At 41.0% G+C, this 20,052-nt stretch overlaps 1 protein-coding gene across 2 annotated transcripts in view; it reads left to right on the plus strand.

The window, feature by feature from the left end:
• The window catches only part of ADGRV1 (adhesion G protein-coupled receptor V1), a 2,479,945-nt gene that overhangs the window by 582,408 nt on the left and 1,877,485 nt on the right, over positions 1-20,052 (plus strand). The window lies entirely within an intron of this gene.

Here is a 20,052-nt window from a genome sequence, read left to right on the forward strand (position 1 = left end):
TTACATCTTTTAAGTGTAGTTTTGTAGTTGAGACTCAGAATGGAGAGAGAATTGGGTGAACTGATGAAACCACAGCATAGAGTACATGCTATTCTCTCAACTAACCATATTCCTGGCTATTTGTCTTGGTCCAAGCCTAAAAAACTACAGCGCTTTAATCACTGGAGCATGTTTTCATTTACTGCCGCTAAACGGGGTTACTGCGAGGTGGTCACGGGCAACATCTTTACATTACTACTGACCAATATGTAATGCACCAAAAGACAATGTATTGTATATACTTGTCTTTGCCCTTTATGTAAAGCCCTGTACCAACTTCTTGCCTACCCTACTTAGAGCACACAAATATTACTCACTGTAGACTGCCACTATATTAATGGGTGACTCCCCGCCATGGCATGGTCTTTGTTAGGTTTTTTGAGGAAAGCTTCAAATATTAGAGACACTTTATTGCATCAGATATAACCTAACGATAATTTCTGAAACAATGTAAATAGGTTAGACGTTGACTACAGGAATGACTATTACTTTAATTTGTACGGGTTTATATGATATTTTGTGTGCTTGTATAGGCTTTTAATGTATACTTGTGGGTATCGTGTATCCTATGAATATGTTTTAAACTCTACATTGTAATGTAGGTGCTAAAGTCTAAGAAATATGCACATTTATTTTTATTGTTGTTTGTAAAGTATTTTTATTTTGGGCTAGGAGGTGACACTTAAGCACCACCTACAAGCTGAAACTATTGCATTGGAGTACAGGTGGGAGGAGATGACTGTAAGGAGACACACAGAGCTTGTAGGTGTTGTTCTGTTTCCACCATTGACTGCCCATGGTCATGCTAATGCCAATGGCAAAACCCCCCACCTCTGCCCTCCTCCCTAAAACACCCCACCACCTCAGATCTCGTTGAGCTCGCTCTATAAAATAGTAAAATCACGAGTAAGACTGCCAGTGAGTTTTTTTCTAAGCAGTCTTCTGAGTGTTAATGGCTTAGTTGGTGCTGTAAATGGCCACTCATCTAATAAAATCATCTTAACTAAGTGTGCCTTCACTTGTTTTTATAGCTGGCACTGATGTCCTGTTAAAAGCAAGAAATGACAAAGCAAACTGTTTTGGCTTAATGTTTTAGATAGGCATTTGCCAGGTACTGAAATCATACAACCATGTAATCACACCATCTTCCAGCTGTTGCAATTTTATGGCCAGGTAGTACCTTTGTAGCAGTGCCTCACACATGCCAATCCTATAACTACACAAAGGTCCAAACTGTTGGCTTTGCCAATGATGGTTTTACTCAGCTATTGTACGATTTATAATGGAATTGTGCCTGAATAAACATTTCTACTGCTAACTGTGCAGGATTATAATGAGGCAGTTGAGACTAGCCTGATTTCACTTCACAGATCCATGCCAGAAACAGATTTGAAGGGAGAGGGAGTACAGGAGGCTGAAACATTGTATGGGAGCAGCTCGTGCCATTGGAATGGAATTGGAGCTGCAGTGCCTTGCAATGAAAGTGAAAATCATGATAGAAATAATTAAGTTCCCTGGGATTTTATCTTGAGTACATAGAGAGCAGAAATAACCTTAACGTATATAAAGTCCTATATACACTTGCTTATTTTTGATTCCCCTATTTACCCAACACTTTGAAGGGCACGCCAGCAGGTATGACCATACCACTGGAGCAGACAGACTCAGAAAACCTTTTCCATGGGTCTTCTGAGTATATGGATGTGATATGATATGATATCCTAGGTTATTTATAATGCGCTTAATACCCATAGGTTTCTAAGCGCGGACCCAGGGATCGAACCTGTGTTGCTCCGTGCCATCTTGCTTCCAAGGTGAGCATGTTGAGGCTGCGCTATCTTCCCCAGACACTGAGTCAGACATGTATAGGGTTTTTCTGTCCAGGGTTTGGGTTGGGTGGATGCATATTGTACCTTGTTTCTGACAGACAGACCTCTGAAGACTGCATCAAGTGGAGTTTCAAGCATGTATTTACAATTAGGCACAGGTTGAGATAAATGCCTAGAGAGTCTATGGCTTTGTCAACAACTAAATCAGAATTCCCTTCTCAGGGCCTGGTACACGCAAACAGTGTCAGGATGGTATAAACAATATCCCTGCAGATTTGTTTTTGGAAGAGCCAAACCGGTGGGCCCCTATTTTGACCTTGGGGTTCAATGCTGTTTGTGCCAGAGGCATCCATCCCGCCTCCTGGTCTTGTGAGATGATTTGTCCAATATATATGTAAAGGGGCCAAGGGCCCTTCCAGCGTCTTATAGACCTATCACTCTTCTAGATTCAGTATTTAAGATTTGGGGGAGGGCCATTTTAGGGGGATTGGAATCTTGGGTAGAGGGTACAAACATCTTCTCCCCTATTCAGCTGGGTTTTAGACCTGGCATGGGAACAGCAGAGCAGGCCCTGAATCTTTTTTTGCTGGTGACACATTCATTATTTATCAAGGAGGAGCCTATTTTATTGGCTTTCATGGATTTGAGCACTGGGTTTGACAAGGTCAATCGTGTTAGGCTGTGGAGTGTGCTCGGATCCATGAATTGCCCTGGTGCTCTTGTAGATCTTCTGTAGACAGTACACCTTTGTAAAGTTGCTCAAGGTAGGAGTGGAGTTGCTGGACAGAGTACCTCCCTCTTTCAGGTGGAATGTGGGGTGCGTCAAGGCTGTGTTTTGGCCCCTCTGCTCTTCTGTCTTTATACTAATGGCCTATATGAACATCTATTGAATTCCTCCTGTGATTTCCCTCGGCTGGATAATAGGTTTTTGCCGCTACTCAGCTAGGTTGATGATATGGTTCTATTAGCTGGCACCCCAGGGCCTTACAACACCTTCTTAATGATTACTCCCAATTTATGGATACTCTGGGGTTGAAGATAAATGTCCATAAATCGGCTGTTATGGTCTGTTGCAGAAGGAAGCGTCCCCCAGGGTTTTAAGCTATTTTTTGCAAAGGGGAGTTAATCCCGAAAGTGGATTATTGTGATTTCCTGGGGGTAAGATTTTCTTCAAGCTTTGAGGCTGAGACACATGTTGAGAAGCAGTCCTTAAGATTTAGTCAGGCAATTGCGGGGGTAGCCACAACCTTGGGCTCATTTAAAACAAAGTCGATTGAGCTTGTGCTCAAAGTTTATCATGGTGAATCCACTTCTGTGGTGAGATACGGAATGGAGCTGTGAGGATTTGGTAAAATGAAGCCTATGCAGGTGGTTGACAATGCTTTTTTAAGAGCATTCTTGGGTTGCTGGGTCCACCCCCAATTATGAAGCCCATCAAGGTTTGAGTTGTTGGTTTCTGGGAGATCTGGCTGCATCCTTGCAACCAGTCATTGGCTCAGAATTTATGGGAATGTTAAAGCCAATCTAACCTAGGAATTAATCCGGTATCTGGTGTTTAGAGACCTCTGTTTGAAGATGCCCTGGCTCAGGTATTTGAAGGATTCGCTGGCTGAGGTGGACATGGGTCATTGTTTTTCTATGCCAATTTGGTTATCTTTCAAGGTCATCATTTGTATTTTATTTATTTATAAAGCGCACCGGGCCGTGGGGCAACTGGGCGCATAATCTTAAAGAACACATTTAAGTTACATACAGTAGAGACGGATGCATATCTCACCCAGTTTACAGACATATACCGGTGTGAGCCAGCTAGGAGCATGACAGCATAAGTGAGGTACAGGCGATATATAGAGTATACAAACAGTCATAGTGAACTCATGCTCAGTGATAGGGAGTACGAGTGAAGGACAGCAAGGCCGTATCAGAAATAGCATAGCGGATGTATCAGTTGTTTTGTGCAAAGAGCCAAGATTTGGTTTTGTTCTTGAAAGATTGGAATGAGGGCTCAGTTCTAATGGTGTTGGGGAGAGAGAAGCTTACACACCCTGCTTTTTGTAGTTTGGATCTAGGAGTGGTTAGGCTGTGAGTTTGGGCCGCTCTCATGGGTCGGGTGGAAGTGTAGAGTGAGAGGCGGTTGGATAGATAAGGAGGGGCCTTGTTGGCCAGGCACTTGTGCGTCAGGGCAAGGGTTTTCTTTGAAATTCTGTGCTTGACAGGAAGCCAGTGTAGATTCCTTCTATGGTCGGAGATATGTTGATTTCTCTGGATATTTAAGGCCGCTGTAATGGCATTGTTCTGGGTAATGTGCAGTTTGTTTAGGTTGGACAAGCTGGTCCCTAGATAGAGAGCACTTCAGTAGTCGATCTTGGGCATAATAAGAGTTCTAGCCAATATGATGCAGTTGGAGGTAGTCAGAAAAGGTCTACATGCCGTGATAACTTTGCAAGTGTAAGCCGAGGCTGACCTAACTGCATTAGTTTGTCTAGTCAGTGATAGTGTGGAGTCTGGATAGATTCCTAATGTTTTGGTGTCCTTAGAAACCTTGATGACGTTGCCGTCAATGATGAAGGACTTGAAGGAGTGGTCCAGTTTATTGAGACTTTGATTAGAACCCAGAATGAGGCGTTCCATCTTATCATCGTTGAGGCAAAGTTCATGTTGTGCCATCCAAGCCTGAATGACCAAATAAACATTGTTCAAGGATTTGGAGTCCACTGTATATCGCCTGTGATGGGGATGAGTATCTGGGTGTCATCAGCATAGTTAGTGTATGAGACACCAAGATAATCAAGGACATCAAAGAGTGGTTTAGTAAACACATTATACAGTGTAGGTGAAACACACAAACCCTGGGGAACACCACAGTAAATAGGAGCGGGGTCCGCGGGGGCTGATGGGGAGAATACCCGCATGGATCTATTGCTTAAAAAGGAACTGATCCACGGAGTGGCTGAGTTGGAAAAGTAGGCAGCAGATATGAGGTGCTGGCACAAGATTTGATGAATGACCAAGTCGAAAGCCGCTGAGAGATCAAGGAGTAATAACAAGGCTAGTTTCCCATTGTCTTTCAAAACCTCAATTTGAGTTTTAAGGTTTAAAATCTGCGAAGGCTAGCGTATTTCAGTCTTTTCTGGATAGGAGTGAATCTTTCGATATTATGAAGCTGGCTAATAGGAAACATTTGATTATCATGTCTCCTGGCCTTCAAAAATATCTGAGTTGGGCTTACCATGCGTCTCATCGCTTTCTTGTTTCAAGAGCAAGTCTTAATTGTTTACATTTAAAAGCTGTGTTAATGGTTTAGTCCAAGGGGAATGTGGATCAGTCATGTGTTCTCTGTAGGGCACCTGAGAAGATCTGCCCCACTATTTTCTGTTTTGCACCGTTATTTCAGCATTCAGAAAATATACACTGAAGCCTGTTTTGCAGGGTCTTGGTTTTCGATGCTATGAGCCTGCAGTGTACTATCTGTTACGGGTGGACTCTGTTCAGGTGGGATGGGCTGTTTTGATGTTCTTAAACCGTGCTTTGTCTATGAGAGAATTTTTATTAAGATCTGCTCCGTTTTTAATCTTGTGGTTTTGTTTTTAAGGATCTTATATTGTAATTTTAATTATTTTACTTCCTGTTTGTAATATTGTTGATTGTCAATTTTGTGTGTTTTTATGGTATGCTTTGTTCAACCGAAATAAACCTTTTTGATGATGAACATTATGGTGATGGGGTGTACCTTATATTGGGGATACTGGAATCGGTCAGGACCTATAAGATATATCAAAGTCTCAGGCCTATAGCACTCAAGCTCACAGTGTCAGGGGTACATTGCCCAACCACTTCTTTGTTCAGCTCTCAGCCCCAGGTGTATAGTGGCAGCTGCTACTTTATCACAGGTCTTCTTTGTAGAGTATAGCATCTTGACCATTCTTTGTAATCCCAAAAGAAAGGTAGTATCTGACCCACTCTTTTCCTGATGCAGGTTTATTGTACCCCAGTGCATTATGAGGTTCCTGGTGTCCTTCCTACTCTCTAGGGGAACTCCACATATAGTTCCCCCTTTGTCTCTCTTCTTATAAAGGGATAAGAGGCCCTTCCCACTCTGTGACTCAGCTAAGGGCTCTTCACATTTTTGTTAACTTATAAAGGGATATAGAGTCCTTTCCACTCTTTGAATTAGATAAGGGATACTGTGTCCTTCCAGCTCTTGTTGCTGTCTTGCTAGCCCTTTGCACTTCAGCGGACTATAGTGGCATTCTCACCATGTATGCTCAGGCTCCATGCTGTAAAGGGATGCAGGTCTTATGGCCTCTCCCCAGGATTCTCAACAGCTGTCCAGCTTGTTGTTCCGGGCTTGATCTGCAGGGCCCTCCACAGTGGCCACCCGGTTTTATTTTAAAGTCCTCCTCAGTATTTCTAAGGCTCGCCCCCAAACTATGGGCACCTGTGCTGACAGTATGTTTTTATGCCATTAATATCACCAACATAATTCCACCATCATGTAGGCTAGCAATCATACACCCAATCTTTAAAAAGGGACCAAGGGATTCCCCAGCTTCCTACCGCCAAATATCAATGTTGGACACCCTATGCAAACTCTTTGGGTGAGTCCTTATGAAATAAGAGCAATGGGTGGTGGATAACCAAATTCTTTCTAACATTCAATTGGGGTTCAGACCAGGAGTTGGCACGTGCGAGCAAGCACTACATTTATACATGATCATTGCAAACTCTCTGTACCTGAAACATGAACCTATTTATTTGGCGTTTATGGACCTGGGCACAGCCTTCAGCATGGTGAACCAGGCAAATCGTTTGCCTGTGCTCAGGTCACTAAATTGTCCATCAGATTTATTAAGCCTACTGACCTTCCATCACAATATCAGCGCTTGCGTGAGGAGTGGGGACAATGGCCATTGCACTGAATTCTGTGAGGTTACAGCAGGTGTACGACAAGGCTGTACACTGTCTTCCAAGTTATTTTCTCTATGCAGAAATAGATTGAAAGACACTTAAATCCAGACTGGTGCTGACACTGTAAAAATAGCAACCGCAAATGCCTCGTATTAGCCTATGCAGACGTTACGTTCGATCTCAGTATTTACAGTTTTTATGAATTACAATCTTAGAGGTCAGTGCGGTGAAATCTGCCAATACGGATCAAAAAGAATCACGTTTGAAGTCATGTATGTCCAATAATACAACTACCTAGGCATTTGTTTATTGGCCAAATGAACAGTTGCATGCCATAGTTCCAAACAAGCAACCGGGTTCAACACACACCTTATTTGGGGTAGAGAGATTTAGGATATGCTATAAAAATCAGCCCTGAACATTATTTTACAACTTTGCAAAACAGAAGCAGTCGCTAAATATGGCACATCTCTATAGGGCGTTTCAAATACTAATGAGCTCCAAGTGATAGAGAATTATTTCATGAAGAAGATTTTTGGGTGGCCTAGGTCAGCTCCAAATTATGGTGCTCACCTAGAACTGGCCCGTTACTCTTTAACTAACGACCTAAACCTTCAGCTGATTTTTCATTGTCTCCGATTGTGGAGCAGCCCAAAATCTTAATTATCTCTGCAAATTTTACAGTCTATATTGGATAAAGGTGGTTCTGAAGTGATTCCATGGTTGCGACATGTAAAACTAAATCTGGAAAAAATAAATGCTGCTTATTACGCCCCCTCACATGTCAGCCTGAACTTAAAGGATGCACGACAATTAAAATCCTGATTATTCTCCTATAGTCAAGATCAACGTGAATTACGGAAACTACACAAACCTTTTAATCAAAACTGTATAATAACTTCTTCATGCTCGATAAAAGAATACCTGCTATGGGCTAGCAATCTGGTAGAAATTAAACCAATCATAAGAGCCCGGTTCAACTGTCTGCCTGTCAGAGCAGTCACGTCCATCTGGGCCTGTAAACCAGTCAAAAAATATTGTCCTTTTTGCCCAAGTATGTAGAAGGATCTACTGCACTTTATGCTGTTCTGTCGTGCTCTAAAACACTTGTGTACGAGCACGTTACAAAAGAAATATCATATCATATCATATCATATTACATGTAGAAAAGGGATTTTGTTTTTATTGAATATCACTGTGAATCTAATGCCTTTCTTATTCATATTTAAAAAAAACTGATGTATTAGTTCAGATCTACTTCTGTATCTTCCCATATCATCAAGATGTCATCGATATACCACCACCATTGTACAACATTTGCAGTTTGCTTTGGATAGATGTCAAACATGTTTCTCAAATAGTTGTGGCGCAACAAAAAGGTGTTAATGTTATTTAAAGGTTTGTGAAATTAGTCCTAACAGGTTGGGACCTCACGTCACCATTGCAGCCGCCTCCAGATAAAGTGTCAGTATAAAACTATAACAAATTGCGTGTAAGAAAAGCACAGGGGGAACCATTAAATAAGGAACCTGGAGTGAGTTAGCAATATACATTTTTTAATGTTTACATTTCTTTGAATTTAAGATTACTTATCTTTACCTCTAAGTTTTATTGTTTCATTTTCAATTTGTGTTCTAATTCTCAAGATATTAGGGAGATTGCGGCTCTGATCCTGGAACCCTGATAGGACACTGACTTGGGCTGCAGAGAGACGGCACAGTGTCAGTTGATCTCCTCACAGCTGTGTCTCCAGCCTGTGTCTCCTGCCTGTTAGGATATCTGAACAAGTGGATAGCTGACCCACAAAGTGCTTGCTTCTGACCACGTGTCAAGCATACATATCTCAGTTTTGTATCCCGGCAGGACCGACTCAACCCTTCAACCTTTGGACGTTGATACATTTAGTACCATTGTATTGTGTTATTATAACTACTAATATTACAGCAGTTAGAAACAGGAGGAATTTGTCATGAAGCGCTTTGTAAAAAACTTGCATTATTATAATGAGTACGCCAAGATTTTTTAATTTATTTATTGTGTTTTTGTCTCGATATTTAACCTTACACCATTAAAATCGCACACAAAAATACACACCAAATAAATACCTACCTACTTCGGAAAGCACACATTCACACTTCTTTCAGTAAAGATAACATTGCAGATGTATAAATCATTCTCCGTTCAATTTGTTATAAACCAAATGCATTACACTCGGAATTAGTAATATATTATTATCGTGCAGTAATCTTAACCAAAACTATTCAGCTGAATCATCAGGCACATTATGCAGGAATCGACATACATTCTGATTTAAAATGCCAGCTCTCTGTGCATTCTACACTTAAAGTTTCACGGCAGTTATTTCCTTTACTCAGTGCACATGTCTGAATATGACCATGTCTGAACATGACGGCGCTCACCCATAACTTCCCAGGTGAGCAGAAGATTAAGTCGAAATCTGAATAGAATTCCCAGCTCCATCTTTACCAGGAAAAATGTTCCATGGAAAGGGGCAACTCGCCAACGGCAGGTAAACATTTAAATATTCAAATAACGAGGACTGGATCCTCAATTTCAAGTGATTTTGACAGCAGTCATAAACCATCATTTCCTTTTTGACTTTTCTCATGGATATTGTTGAAGCTTGTCAAATTGAACCCAATATTGGCAGAATTCCCAGGCTTTCCTTAATGTACAGGGAAATAGCGGGAAACCACCCCCATTTCTCAGCAGACCTGACGTCATATTATAGTGACTTTTCATCTGCCTAAATAATGTTCAGAGAAATGACAGCTTCAGAATCGTTTCAAATACTCTTAATGAGGTCATTCCAAGTCCAATAATAATAGCACCACAGGTGATAGAATTTGGGAAGGCTAGAAGGTACCTTCATATATACCCTTCAAGGTGAAATAGCCATCCACAGCCGCCGTCAAGCCATATAACAGCAAAGGGACTATTTTGTGTGGGTACACCCAGATTATAGCTTTATAAGAAAACCTACCAAATGTAGCATCCTGTTGTTTAAGTTTAATGATGGAAGGCTTCATTCTTTTATAATCCTTCTGTCTAGATATGTGTGTGTTACACCCCACAACAGTTATCAGCCCAAGCTACCATATAGTGCACTCTAACAGTATGGTGCACTGGTTGCCATATTTATATAATGATTATACAACACTCAAGCAGAGCAAAGAAAATTGTCTTAGACACACAGGGATGGATAACCATGAAAGAGTTTATTTCCTGTACCTTTTTCAGAAATGATTATTTCATTGAATCATTTACTTGAAACATTGGCAGACAATCACTGTCTGTTATTATTATCTAGAGGTTATGTCATGATCCATATGCTTTGAAGATATTTGTCCCAATACATCATTAGTGGGGGATCCTATTACCCGCGCACAGTGACATATGTGTATGTTTTAATGTTTGTGTGTGTGCCTGTGTATGTGTCTATTCTCTAGACTTACCCCTCCTAGATTTGATGGCTGCTCCTCTGGTCTTTGACTGGATAAATAAAGTGTGTGTTTGTGTATTTGTTGTGTGTATGGAGGGAAAGCTATTTCACAGTGCGTGTATGTGAGTTGTGTGTGGAGGAGAGGCTGGTGGGGGTTGGTTTGTACTGTTTCAGATGGGATCTGTGAGGTTGTTTGTGTGTACGGGGTGGGGTATTTGTGTGTTTGTGTTTGGTGTGAACTAGTAAAATGTCTGTTGCTAAACTGTTTGAGTGGCAATAAACAGGCTTGTGCCAAATTGTACATACGTCGGCTTTCATCATTGAGATAGAACCGTACAACACTGTAATGCCCCTAAAAGAAATGCACTGGATTCAATGAGCATAAACACTCCCAGTTATGCTTAAATGCCATTATCTCATTTTTCTTGCCTGCACATATTGTACCTCCCCAAAATAACTAAGTGCTGTGTATCCTTCATTCATCACCAATATCAGTATTACTGCACAGGAAATCTGTGAACTTGGGTGGCAGGCGGTGCTGTGTTCTCAGGTTGTCCCTGTGACTGCATTGTTCTGCTGAACTTGCAGTTTCCTGCTGATGAACATTCTCTTGGTGCAGGTTTTCTGTGTTATCATTCTCCTGATTTGGCCTATTATTTTTACCTGTAAGCATTTCTTCATCATCACTTTTGGTTCCACCTGCCATCCAGAAATGTCACGGTTTGCCTTTTATTCTCTTACATTGTGACGCATTCCTGGCCATTGTCCTTGTTTTGCATTACCCTTGCACACACGGTTTCCAAGTAATTTTGGCTAGCCAGCCCATCTCTCAGTGCTTGCATTGGCATTTGCAAGATGGCTCTTGTTAGCCACTCTCTTTCCATTCATTGTAGGGTCGACCAAGGGTGAGTGTGTGAAGGTCATTGTCCTGATTTTCGTCCCAAATGGAAAGCAAATTGAGACCAGTCCAGGGTGTGAGCTAAACTTCCTAAATAATTTATAACCATAGAGGCCAGCGGCAAAAAAGTCTGTATTGTGACCTTAGCCCAACGTCACAGTTATATAGTATATAAAGGGTGGGTCCAGACTTTTAAGTGTACAATATAAGAACTCCATTACCCATATCACAATAAAGAACCTTATATAGCCTCACTCTTTTGCAAAAAAAGGCTACATACGTTTATTTTCTACAATTTCTCTACAGCCAACACATGTTTCAACCAAACAATGGTCTTCTTCAGGGCTGTATTCAAAACACAGATTAAGATTTTTTGAGGCATCCACAAAAGAACATTTGACATAATAATGCATTCCTCAAATTATTGCACAAAAAGAAAAAAATAATTTTTTTCATATAAATCAATTGTTTCCTATTCAATTCAACACAACGAAAGGACAGAAGGGAGGAGGCAGAGAGGGAAGACACCTATGAAAACCACAATCGTTAGATGATATGTCCGTCATTGTCCTATATGCATAAAATAATTTTTACACCAAAAACCAAGTGAAAAATTCAATGTCCCAAAAAATGGCATCCACCAAACTATTTTTTACCTCTTTTGCATTGTAAGTGATTTTAATCCGGCACACACCCAAGTCAACGCCTAGCATGTAATGCACAACTGAAATCCTTATTTATTTTTGTCAAAAAGTTATTTTTATTCTAAACAATATACCACTCATATCATGCCCCTCTCCTGGATATGTTTAATAGGTATACAACAATCACCAATGGGGTGATGTCACACTGAATAATCTCTTTAATACACAAGGTGTAAGTAGTGAGCAAAACAATTCAGCAGAGGAAATAATACTTTTGTGTTGGATCAGATCAAATAGCACTGTGGTTAGAGGTTCCCCCTGCACACCTCTCAACCCTCCAATAGGCAATGTAAAGAGATAGGAGGAGAGAGCAGGTATTCAGGAATGGTAAAATTCAAACACAATATCAATCCCACTTTCCCCCAGCAAACACAAGAGAAAAACAGAACTGACTGTCAAGTTTTCAGAATGGCTTTTAAAGTTATCTTGAAAATGGACTGGGCAAAAACACTAAATATGATCTAAATTGCTGAAATTACTATACATTCATATGGGAGCCGCTTTGGGTAGTTGCACACAAACACAAGCAATGATTTAATACCAAGAAACAATTTGAAATCTTAAAATTCGAGTTGGAAGCAATCAAAAGCTGTTACACGTGTCAGAATTTCCCAAAAACAAAATTTGCGGCAAACTTTTCACTGCGCGATAATCGCTATAACGGAGAACCGTATGGATTTGGGATGCGGTTTTAGATGCGATTTAAAGCTGTGGATGTTAGCTACAAGCATAAGTTGTTTTGTTTCTAGCACAAAAACTGAGGAAGTTATGGACGTTTTAGTGGAGGTCGTTTTTTCAGGATAGGCGCAAGAATGGAAAACAGGAATGCACTTTTAAAATGACAAAAGGGTTTCTTGCACTAAGGATGACTATGAACAAAACAAATACCCCACAGGAACACAGCCACTTGATCAGAATGACTGCCTGCAGAGGAAACTCACCTTCTTCAGAAGAGAAAATATCAGCGCGGAGATAGTTTTAGCAATACTAGTACAGAGGAAGATAGGAGGGATTGGATAGAGGGTTCAGACAATTCAAACTATACTCCTACAATGCAGGTTCTGAATACAAAGCAAGGCACATATGCTAGTGACACAGTTCTTTCTATAGATACTCATTAGATATGTTTTTAAATGGAACTGTCAGGATTCTGGTCCGTCAAGATTCTGGTCAGGGAATTTGATCTGGTTCTAGGACAGACAACTGGGCACATCGGATTGGATCTGCAATCAGCAAGGCGCTCTGCTCACAGCACGGCACAGGACTGGACTTGATCTGCATTGCACTCTGGTCACAGCACGGCACCGGACTGGATTGGTTCTGGTGATAATTCTTTTAGCAGGCAAGCAGTACAGCGCAGACCGGCTGTAAATGATGCTTCCCCTTAGGTTTGAGCAATGAATATGTAGAGTTCTGCAGGAGGGTGCTCCGCCAGTATCAGGATAGTGAGTGAATCTGTCTGTCCTTTTGAGTGGTGAGCTGTCTCTATTTATGCTATGATAAAGGGGTGTGTGGGCTTGTTTAGCCTAAGCTTGCCCCTTTTGACAGGTGATTGGGTCAGAGTCTCCTCTCTGCCTTGATAGGAGTAGAGAAACAGTGTGTCACCTTTATGGTGTGATTTTATGAGGCTGAGAATCCATCCCTCGCCCCTTGAACACAAAATCTACATATTTCCACATGTGCAACCTCTATAACAATCACATATACAGATTACATATTTTCCATGGCAGCTATCCCTCAAAATGCCGTAGCCGTGGGATCTTGTCTCGGCTTTTCACATAATTTTGCCCTTTTCATCAGGAACACAAAGTGTAATTTATAAGCAAATTTCTACAAGTGTGAGCGTTTAACATGGGCATAAGTGTATAAAGTTTCATACTTCTAGCAGAAATACATTTTGTGTAAAATCACATTTTCTGCCATTTCTTTCCAGAACATGTCACACGATGTTGCCGCCACTTGAAACGTTCAGCCAAAATTTAGATTCACATATCTGTTACTTTTATATTTTTCACAATTTTCACTGGCAAATTATAAGTCTTTTAAAAAAGTGTTCTTTGTGAAGGTTCAGCCACAGATGGTTGTTCGGGTCCGCCTCTTTCTGTCTCCCTGCAGTCCCGAAGCAGTCTCCTCCCTGTTTGCTCTTGGCAGAGGCCATTTACGACTGTCCTCACACCTCGCATTTCCTTAGCAGAAGCTGTTCATTGTTCCCTTTTGCCTCTGTAGACCAGGTTCTTTTCAAACCCTATAATTATCGCTTTGGTGTAATTTCCTGCGGGAGGGAGAGGACTCTGTGAGGAAACCTGTTATTCCATTTTGGTTAGCTTTAGCTAGGCTTGATTTAATTGTTAATTCTGTTGCATTTTTCCTTAGCTTAAAACAAACTTGTGATTTCAAAATAGCAGCTAAATACTTATTCAAGATTTTAAACCATGGGATCGAAACAATTACAACATAGGTTACTCTCAGTAACAGGCCACTTAGATTGCAAACATTTGATTTCAGTTTATACATGTTTAAAGTTTAATCAGGCAGGCTCCTGACGGCTGTCATCCCAGCAGTCCTCTGCTGCACAGAGATTTTTTTTTTTACATCCACAGACAGGCCACATTTTCTGTGGAAATCCCTTTATGCTTTCAGCTTTTCAGGACCTGGCACATTCACAATAATTTCTTAAACTAAGTGAATTGTAGCGCCCAGCAAGAATTTTGGATGTTTGAGGGTGTTTTGTACCGGCATTCTGCAGTTTCAGCAACAAAGAAAAAGGGATTTAAAGCAAGATTCTGGGGTTTCATTTAGCCAAACACTGCTTTTTCCTTCTATACTCCATTTTCAGTGGTTGTGGAGCCCAGTGACATATTCCAGGAGTGAGATCTCTGTTCCACCACTGACAACATGCGTGGCAGATTGGGCAACCATCGTTTTATGTGTTGTAAAGTGCGATTTTCAGGGGTTTTGGCGCGCACAAGGGTTTTGCAGCCATTTTGCTATTTCTGGCACCATCATAACACAGCATAAACAGAATTGTGGATTCGCAGCTAAAGATCTGTGCGCTATTGATCACTGATTGTATTAGAATCAAGTATTAATAAATATCGTACAAGCAGCGTTCCCACCCACGCCAACCAGTCCACTCTGGCTGGTAATATGAAGTGATTAGATAGGAAATGGGGTAGGAATGCGCTTTACACCATTGCAATAGTCCACATCAAATAATGGTTGAATGTTTTAATTGAGTCATGAACAGCCGACACGTGTTTCGACACACTGGTCATCCTCAAGGCTGAGTAGTTAATAAAAAGTAATAAACACAAACCCGACCGGGTTTTGGTCTGCACATAGACAAATTAAATATGATAATACACATCAAAGAAAATAAAGCAAGAAGGCTTGACAATAATAAACATAACAAAAGGAATATCCAGACAATATTCACATTGCACACATTATTAAAGGATCAGAAAATTGTTGAAGAATAATGAACACAACAGAATATACATGTTTAAAAAGGCATTTGCATACCACATGTCAGGTTGGGAGGGAAGAACAAAGGTAGCGAAGACGGTTGAGGTGATACAAGAAAAAAATAAAACAGAAAACACAATGAATAATAATATATTAAGCAAATCATCATACAAAATTCCTGAAACAAATGATTAGCATTAGTAGTAGTAGTATAACATGCCGATAGTCCATACTGTTAAGCTAGGTACCCTGTGGGGGCCTCAAGAAACACCGGAGCCACCACGCATGCAATCCAAGCACCAGTCACCTCTAAATGATGGTGATGAGCATAACCTCCAGAAAAGTGAGTCGGATATACCAAAGCGCTAGATCAGAGTTATACAAATGCTGAGATAGCACTACAGCAGGTTAATGGGGCAGGTAGTAGAAGAATGGCTGCCCCAAAGCGTGAAAAACACTCAGGATAGGTAAGGTAAAAGTGAGCAAGGTTAAGGCATTGGAAAACCCTTACCGGGCACAGGTAGTCGTTGGAACAGTCTTGAAAAAACTATTATATAAGGAACCAATACCATCAAATATGAAGTAAACCACAGTGACAATAATACAAATCGAGAACCGAAGGCACATACCTAGTGGAGAGTAATGTAAATTGTAACATTGAAAGGGTCACAGGAAGGTTGTGCTGATAACACGAAGCGAAGATAGTAAAAGCCATGATGGCCGAATCGAATAAGTAGCAAGCAAAGTAATAATAGTACAATCATGGCATAATCGCACAATCACTCATGTATTGGAGAAACCCCTACCGGGCACAAGTAGTTGTTTGAACAGTCTTAAGAAACTCCTGTATAAGGAACCAATACCATCAAGTATAAAAATAAACCAAAGTGACAGTAATACAAATCGAAAACTGAAGGCAAATACCTAATGGAGAGTAATGTGACTTGTAGCAATGAAAGGGTCACGTGAAGGTCGTGCTGATGACACAAAACGAAAATAATAAAAGCCATAATGGCCGAATCGAATATATAGCCTGCAAAGTAATAATAGCACAATCACTCATAAGGTTCTAAAAGGCTCAACAGAATATATTCAAGAGCAATTGTAATAGGAAGAGAAAAGGAAGTTAAATATATATATATACTTACTCGTACAAAAACACACGGTACAAATGGAATTCCCAGAATGCAAAGCTCTGGTTGGCGTCGGAAGATAAAGAAATACCGCCTACGTCACAGAAGTGACGTAGGCGGCGTCGCAGATGCGAAAAGTCGCATTCATGACGTAAATAATAAACAAACCATTCTGTTCATTGACAAGTGAATCAGATGCCAATAGTCCAAAAGAGGAAACGTAATGACGCTTACTAAGGTAGTAAATTAAAATATGAGTAAATATATGGATATATTATGAAACTAATAAAAATAGAATATAAAGCGAATCACTTCGTTTTGGCAGTATAAATGATCAACACGGACTCTGAAGGGACAAGGTTGGTTAATAAGAGCATATATAGTGTGTCCATTACATGCAGATTAATAGAAAAAGAATGCGGTGACTAGCCAATGAATAAAATACAGGCGGAATTAAATGAGCATACTGCAAGGACGAAATCCACTCAGGGTGTCGCCCAGAGGGGTAACTCAGTAAGGATAGAAGAAACCAACCAGGAGACATAAAGATTTCCGATGATTAATGCAAAAAAGGGAAAGTGGCTACATGAATAACATGATACAGGCATAGAGAAACAATGAAGTTGGTGCCGGTGGCTGGATGCATAGAAGTGATGTTCAGGTGTGAATCACCAAAGTCACTACTATAAATTAATCACGGTTACACAAACATATAGTAGCTGAACGCTGGTGTTACAAAGAAGAGACACTCAGGTCATATATTGCGTCGATCGACTCACATGTTACAAGAAAACAGACATTTCATGATCAGAATTTAAGCCTCGAGTTGTACATCGTAATAGACAGATAAGTTTGGCTTCCATTTGTCGTTGTTTGTTGTTTATTACTTTTTATTAACTACTCAGCCTTGAGGACTACCAGTGTGTCGAAACACGTGTCGGCTGTTCCTGACTTAATTAAAACATTCAACCATTATTTGATGTAGACTATTGTTATGATGTAAAGCACATTCCTACCCCATTTGCCATCATAACACAGTGCTGCAGCATAGCAGAGGAGAAGTGGGTTAAAACATCCCACAGGATGTGGTGAATAACAGACATTTTTGACACCTAATTTAGTGAAGACTAATCACTACCATCTGAGGAAACCTATATAACCATAATTGGGAAGATTAACTAGATATTTAATCAATAAACTTGCATCTTACCAATTCAGACTATGGTATTAAAAAGCATACCTGGAGTTGCAACAATACGACAACACGATAAAACATAATTTCAAACCATTCAATTTGGGGCTCTCCATTTTTTTCTAGTAATGGATATCTCCTTAAATGGGTGCTGTCATAGCTTATACAACTTAATGTTTCAAAGGTGATTCCTTCTTATGGTTCACGTTTCCAACACCTCTCATTGGTCGTTATAACTAAAAAGCCTTACATTAAATAAATTAACCTAAAGCTGCAGAGTTAACACAATGTTCAGAAGAGTCTATTAAACAAACCAACTTGTTGCTAAATATACTCACTATAATAATTGGGTTGGTCAGACCCAAAAGCCCAAGTGGGCTGAAAAAAGCGACATTCCACGTGTTATTGCGGCCACCATTTTAGATCATTATTATTTATAATAACCATGACGTCACGCGCACGCGAATGACGTCAGATACATCTGATATGCGCCAAAACATACACACTGGCAAACGATTGAGCAATCCAACACCCTATGGCCAATCCGATTAAATATTCCAACCAAACTTTCAGGATGCATTTCTTACAGACTATAATGATTTGTTTAGTGTCAAAGATTTGCTGCACATTATAAAAGATTCCTCCATACATAATATCATAAGACATTGTGGAGCGACAGAGGGGCAGACACGATTAAGGATGATTAAATTTAAGGTTTAATTCTGTGAAAACCATCAAATGAGAATTCACTCAATAAGTCAGGAGTCCCTTTTTGGTTTTCACCTTCAAGGTTTTCTTCAGAACAGTACAGGCTTTCTTTTTCTTGAAACTGGACAAGGTTGTTTTCTTGGCCTCCATATTCGTTTCACTTTCCTTTATCCTTCAATATGCCCAGCAGTTCTCAGAGCCATCCAAGTCGTCGTCCTCCTCCTGGGAAAGAGATTTCCAATGAGACACAAAGTAACAGGTTGGTTTCCTTTTCTCCCTCCTGCTGCCTGCATCAACCAATCAAACGGTTCTGCCATCGGGTCCATGTTAGGCATACTATAGGGCCAGACCACAACCCTTGTTTTTGAATGGGTGGCTTGTGGCCACCATGATGCCTTCCTATTCCGTGGCTCTGACTCTGCTTGGACCCTGTATGTGGGTTACGTCTTTCTCGCATCCTGAGACCTGTAGTCTGGGAACGATGCCACTGTCGTAAGTGTTTGTCACAGGGTTCGGAGCAGGGTGGTGATCTATTTCCAATATACAGATACCTTGGTTGCTCATAGCTGTGTATCCCATTACACTTTTGGGTGCTTCTTTATTGTTGTTGGCATTACCAACATGCTCAGTTGTCATATGTATCGCCCATCTGACTGTTGGGGAACAAGTGTCTCGCCAACATCTTTCTCCAATGTTTATTTCTTCCTGAGTACTCAGAGTTTTGTTCAGTGGTTTGGCATGGATGTTTGATGACCGGTTCTCACAGACCTCCTACCTAAGATCTAGCCGGTCAAGCAGATCCATGGCTCTTGAAAATAATCGGCCTCCACTTGTAAGGCATCGGGTTTGTGAAGAGTGACTCACGTGAATGGTAAGATGGTGGAGGAGCGACCCAATTGGTAGTATCGGAATGCTTCAACAGCCAGTGAAGGTGGACGGAGGCTGGATGCATGAGCCGATGCGTGGAAGCTGAAGACATGAGTCGGTGTGCGGAAGCTGGATGCACGAGCCAGTGTGGCAGAGCGGGGCGACTCACTGGCAGAGAAGGAAAGAAACAATGCAAGCAAGGCATGGCATGGAGATGCCAGGAACCGTGAAAGGGTCCCTGGGCATCCAGCAGCCAGGAGAAGCAGCGTGGTCCTTATCGGGAGCCGATTAGAAGCTGGTGTGCATGAACAGAGCCGCGAGAGAGCTCGGAGAGACATCAGAGCCACCCTGAGTGGGAAGCAAGCAGCGAAGGTACGTTGCATAAATGCAAGCAAGCCCGTAAAACGCTGGTGAGTCTGCCAGAGCAGAGTGGGGATCCCGGGGCATTTTGGGGACTGCGTCAAAGAGAAATAGAACATTGTTAATTTACGGAAAGTAAAGTAATAAGAAAATTGCGTGTGAATTAAAAGGGCAGAGTGCCACCCAAACCCCAATAAGAAGTGAATTCAAATATGGGGAAAACTTAAAGGAACAGGGAAACTAGTAGATATACCAAGCCACCTAGAAAGGTAGCATATGCTACTTGAATGCAAAGATAAACTATGAGATAAGAGAGGTCCTGGCAGGAGAGTACACCAGGCAAGTGTGAGTACAAGAGAAGCCTTGGCAGGAGAGTACACCAGTCAGTTGGAACTGCAGGGGAGTATACCAGGCAAATTGCAAACTTACGAGGAGTGTCAAGCAGAAACAGTGTTTGTTATACCAAGAAGGAACTTGTGTTAAAAG

Source organism: Ambystoma mexicanum, chromosome 6p (assembly GCF_040938575.1).
Source record: "Ambystoma mexicanum isolate Mex_15411 chromosome 6p, UKY_AmexF1_1, whole genome shotgun sequence".
Lineage (NCBI taxonomy): Eukaryota > Metazoa > Chordata > Amphibia > Caudata > Ambystomatidae > Ambystoma > Ambystoma mexicanum.